This window comes from Notamacropus eugenii, chromosome 4 (assembly GCF_028372415.1).
Source record: "Notamacropus eugenii isolate mMacEug1 chromosome 4, mMacEug1.pri_v2, whole genome shotgun sequence".
Lineage (NCBI taxonomy): Eukaryota > Metazoa > Chordata > Mammalia > Diprotodontia > Macropodidae > Notamacropus > Notamacropus eugenii.
Window position 1 is genome coordinate 397787297 of NC_092875.1, and position 6000 is coordinate 397793296.

At 40.4% G+C, this 6000-nt stretch overlaps 1 pseudogene; it reads left to right on the forward strand.

Moving 5' to 3' along the window:
- LOC140502650 (ATP synthase subunit beta, mitochondrial pseudogene) overlaps nt 1–4635 on the forward strand; it is a 45609-nt pseudogene extending 40974 nt beyond the window's left edge.
- The last annotated feature ends 1365 nt before the right edge of the window (nt 4636–6000 follow it).

Below are 6000 nucleotides of genomic sequence, written 5' to 3' on the forward strand. Positions count from 1 at the left end.
TGCCCAGATTAACAGACGAGGAAGTTGAATACTTAAACAACCCCATCTCAGAAAAAGAAATTGAACAAGCCATCAATGAACTCCCTAGGAAAAAATCTCCAGGGCCAGATGGATTCACAAGTGAATTCTATCAAACATTTAAAGAACAGTTAATTCCAATACTACATACACTATTCTTGAAAATTGGGGAAGAAGGAGTCCTCCCAAATTCTTTCTATGATACAAATATGGTTTTGATACCCAAACCAGGAAGAGACAAAACAGAGAAAGAAAATTATAGACCAATTTCCCTAATGAATATAGATGCAAAAATTTTAAAAAAGATTCTAGCAAAACGAATACAGCATCTTATCACGAGATTAATACATTATGATCAGGTAGGATTCATACCAGGACTACAGGGCTGGTTCAATATTAGGAAAACTATTAGCATTATCGATCACATCAACAACAAAGCTAACAAAAACCACATGATTATCTCAATAGATGCAGAAAAAGCTTTTGACAAAATACAACATCCATTCCTACTAAAAACATTGGAGAATGTAGGAATAAAGGGAACTTTCCATAAAATAATAAGCAGTATCAATCTAAAACCTTCAGCAAGCATTATATGCAATGGGGATAAGCTAGATGCATTCCCAATAAGATCAGGGGTGAAACAAGGTTGTCCATTATCACCACTATTATTTAATATGGTACTAGAAATGTTAGCTGTAGCAATTAGACAAGATAAAGATATCCAAGGAATTAAAATAGCCAAAGAAGAAACTAAGTTATCACTCTTTGCAGATGATATGATGATTTACCTAGAGAATCCCAGAGATTCAAGTAAAAAATTACTAGAATTAATAAACAACTTTGGCAAAGTTGCAGGGTACAAAATAAACCCACACAAATCTTCTGCATTCCTATATATTAGCAACAAAGTCCAACAGCAAGAGATAGAAAGAGAAATCCCATTTAAAGTTAGGGTAGACAGTATAAAATACTTAGGAGTCCACCTGCCAAAACAAAACCAGGGATTATATGAACACAATTACAAGACACTTTTTGCACAAATAAAGTCAGATTTAAGTAAGTGGAAAAACATTAGTTGCTCATGGGTAGGCCGTGCTAATATAATAAAAATGACAATTCTACCCAAATTAATATACTTATTTAGTGCCATACCAATTAAACTATCAGACAATTACTTTCTAGAGCTGGACAAAATAATATCAAAATTCATTTGGAAAAACAAAAGGTCCAGAATATCAAAGGGACTAATGAAAAGAAATGCTTGGGAAGGTGGCCTAGCGCTACCAGACCTCAAACTGTACTATAAAGCAGCAATTATCAAAATCACTTAGTATTGGCTAAGAAACAGAGAGGTAGACAAGTGGAATAGACTTGGCACTCAAGATGCAGTAGGCAAGGAATATAGCAACCTTCTGTTTGATAAACCCAAGGACCCCAGCTTCTGGGATAAGAACTCATTGTTTGACAAAAATTGCTGGGAAAACTGGATAACAGTGTGGCAGAAATTAGGCATAGACCCATACCTGACACGGTACACAAGAATAAAGTCCAAATGGGTACATGATTTAGGTATAAAGATTGATACCATGAATAAACTGGAGAAGCAAGGAATAGTGTATTTATCAGATCTATGGAGAAGGGAAGAATTCTTTACTAAAGGAGAGATAGAAAGCATTATGAAATGCAAAATGGATAACTTTGATTACATTAAACTGAGAAGTTTTTGCACAACCAAACCCAATGCAACCAAAATCCGGAGGTATGTAGTAAATTGGGAAAGAATTTTTACAGCTAAGCTCGGGGATAAAGGCCTCATTTCTAGAATATATAGAGAACTGATCCAAATGTATAATCATACAAGTCATTCCCCAATTGATAAATGGTCAAAGGATATGAACAGGCAATTTTCAGAGGAAGAAATTAAAGCTATCTATAATCATATGAAAAAATGCTCTAAATCACTATTGGTTAGAGAGATGCAAATCAAAACAACTCTGAGGTACCACATCACACCTATAAGATTGGCAAACATGACAGAACAAGAAAATGATAAATGCTGGAGAGGATGTGGGAAAGTTGGAACACTAATTCATTGTTGGTGGAGCTGCGAGCGCATCCAACCATTCTGGAGAGCAATTTGGAACTATGCCCAAAGGGCTACAAAAATGTGCATACCCTTTGACCCAGCAATATCGCTACTAGGACTATATCCCCAAGACATCATAAAAATGGGAAAGGGTCCCACATGTACAAAAATATTTATAGCAGCACTCTATGTGGTTGCCAAAAACTAGAAGTCAAGGGGATGTCCATCAATTGGGGAATGGCTGAATAAATTATGGTATATGAATGTAATGGAGTACTATTGTGCCATAAGAAATGATGAACAAGAAGACTTCAGAGAGGCCTGGAAGGACTTATATGACCTGATGCTGAGTGAAAGGAGCAGAACCAGGAGAACTTTATGCACAGCAACAACCACAGTGTGTGAGAGTTTTTTCTGGTAGACTTAGATTTTTGTAATAACACAAGAACTTCTTACCAAAAAAAAAAAAAAAAATCCCAATGGAGGATCTCAAGGCAAAATGCCTGCCACACTCAGAGAGAGAAATATGGAAGTCACTCACATATTGTAGCAGATCATGTTTGTGTATGTGTATGTGTTTGTGTATCATGTTCTGATTTGTTATACGATTTCTTTCATTTATCTTAGTCTGACTACATAGCATGACTATAGTGAAAATATACTCAATAGGAAAGTATATGTAGAATCTATACAGAATTGTATGCAGTCGTGGGGAGGGAGGGGGGTAGTGGGGAGTAGGTGGGGAGGGATAAAATCGCAATTGTATGGCAGTGATTGTTAAACATTACAAAATTAAAAAAAAAAAAAAAGATTCTGGACCAGCTCAGATGCTCTCCAGGCTCCATCATATTGGGGCTGTTGAGCTGCGCTGCAATTGCCTCAGCCTTGGGAACCCTTTGGGGCCTGGGTGCCTCCATGTTGTTGTCCCAAACCCAGACCTTGTTGCTGGGGGACCCGGCAGAGATCCAGCCGAGTATGTGGCCCAGACATCCCCCTGCCCCCAAGAGCAGGGCAGCCAGCAGACGCATTGTGGCAGTCATTGGCCATTGTGGGTGTGCAGTTCAATGAGAGGTTCCCTCCCATCCTCAATGCCCTCGAAGTGCAGGACAGGGAGACCAGGATGGTTCTGGAGGTAGCCCAATATCTGGGAGAGAGCACAGTCCAGACCATTGCTATGGATTGTACTGAAATATTGGTCAGAGGGCAGAAGGTCCTGGATTCTGGACCCCAATCAAAATTCCTGTGGGCCCTGAAACCTTTGGAAGAATCATGAACGAGCTTATCGATGAAAGGGGTCCCATCAAAACCAAACAGTTTGCTGCTAGTCATGCTGAGGCTCCTGAATTCATAGAGATGAGTGTAGAGCAAGAAATCTTGGTCACTGGCATCAAAGTTGTGGATCTTTTGGCCCCATATGCCAAGGGTGGCAAAATTGGTCTCTTTGGTAGTGCTGGTGTGGGAAAGATGGTGGTTATTCTGTGTTTGCTGGTGTTGGTGAATGGACCTGAGAAGGCAATAACTTGTACCACAAGATGATTGAGTCTGGTGTCATCAGTCTTAAGGATGCCACTTCCAAGGTAGCCTTGGTATATGGCCAAATGAATGAACCACTTGGTGCTCAAGCTCTGGTGTCCTTGACTGGTCTCACTGTGGCTGAATACTTCAGAGATCAAGAGGGTCAAGATATATTGCAATTCATAGAAAATATCTTCCAATTCACTCAGGCTGGCTCAAAGGTGTCTGCTTTACTGGACAGAATCCCCTCTGCTGTCAGTTATCAACCCACTTTGGCCACTGATATGGGCACCATGCAGGGAAGAATTACCACAGCCAAGAAAGGTTCTATCACCTCTGTGTAAGCCATCTATGTCCTTGCTGATGACTTGATTGACCCTGCTTCTGCCACCACTTTTGCCCACTTGCTACCACTGTACTGTCTCAGGCCATTGCTGAGCTGAGCATTTACCTTGCAGTGGATCCTCTGGACTCCACTTCCTGGATCATGGACCCCAACATTGTTGGTAATGAGCACTATGATGTTGTCTGAGGTGTGCAAAAGATTCTGCAGGACTCTAAGTCCCTCCAGGACATCATTGTTATCTTTGGTATGGATAAGTTGTCTGAAGAAGATAAGTTAACAGAGTCTTGGGCCCGGAAAAATCCAGCGTTTCTTGTAACAGCCATTCCAGGTTGATGAGGTATTCACAGGATGCATGGGGAAGTTGGTACCCCTGAAAGAAACCATTAAGGGATTCCAGCAAGTCTTGGCAGGTCAGTATGACCATCTCCCAGAGCAGGCCTTCTATTTGATCAGACCCATTGAAGAAGCTGTGGCAAAAGCTGAAAAACTGGCTGAAGAGCATTCATGAGGAGTCTGCATCTGCCACCCAGCCTTCAATTTTACTTGTCTGAGCTTGCTACACAAGAACTTTGGTTGGAAAATCTGTGTACTGTGTGAAGAATATTTAAACTTTTGAAAAAAATGTACATCTCACAGCCCATTTTATGTGACTGAGGAGAGAGTCCTAAAATGGTAGAATGGATGTTAGAATTGTATGAGATGAGTTAATCATCTTGTTCACTTTTCTGGTTTCCTTATCCTTGTCCTTCTGTAATGCCTAGACAAGGTTTTCAGGGCAGAGTTCCTAAGCAAAAGCATTAAAGTACTAAGGTGGTTCACTAAAAAAAAAAAAAAAAGATTCTGGACCTCCTTTTCTAATTGGCTGACTTTCTTGTCCTATTTTTCTTGTTTTTCTTTTTAATTTTCCCACAGTCTCTCCCATGTGATTTTTAAGTTCTTCAATGAATTCTTTGACATTATACTTTGGTATAGAAGAAGGTTTCTTTGCTTCGGCATCCTCCTCTGAAGATGAAACCTGGTTTTCTCTATTCCTGTAGTAACTCTCTATGGTTGGAATCTTTCTCCTTTGCTTATGCATTTTTTTCTTGGTAATAGTTTAGTTTTTATAATCACTTCTAGTCCTGGGGTATGGGAGATGGTGCCTCTGGCCTCTGTTCTCTCCTCTATTCAGTTCTCTCCTCTGAACTTGAACTCAAACCAAGACCTCCAGCCTCCTGTAAGTGTCCACAATCAGCAGCATCCCCTTTTCACTGCTTCTGCACTCACCAGGAATGTGCTGATTCCTTCTCAGCTGCAGCTCTCTGCAACACAGTTGAGTCCAGCATTACTTGTCAGCAGAGGTTCCCTACATCTTCCCCAGGTCAGATGCTCAAGTCCCCTCACTGTCAGATGATAAAAGCTCCTGTGGGTGGGGCCAAGGCAGCCTCTCAACCCTGCTAACCCTGGGGCTTGCTGCTTCTTGCTAGCCTGAAGGTATTTAATCTTCATAGGGAGGAAATCTAATCCTTAGATGTTTCTTCAGGTCTTCTAGGATTGTCCTACTAGGACCCCTGTTCTGCCTCTTCTTGTTTGTTTTCACAGCTCTATGTTTGCCCAGAGATGCTATTTTATCTCTTTTGTGGTAGAAAATCTTGACAGTTTGAAATTTTCTGACATACTCTGCCGTCTTCCCAGAATCTTCTCCCTGCCATAGACTTCTAACTGCTCCTTACTTTCATCATCCTAGGCACAGTTCCCACTCCTCAGACTATCCCAAATTGTGAACCTGTTTTAAAATATGAATTACAGAGCTCCCAGTTGGCAACTATTCCTGCTCCCTTGAACAAGTGTCAGAAGCCTTTGTGTTGAATCTGGGAACTCTAATTATCCTAATGCAGAGATCCTTACTTATTCCCAGTGTACTCCTAGCTAGACTTCATTGTCTTTGTCTACAGACTTTCTTATTTGTATTCCTATGCTAACTTAGTCTGGAAAAATAACTCACTGTGATATTTTTTCTTGGACTTTCTGATTAGGACTCAGTTTGGTTTTG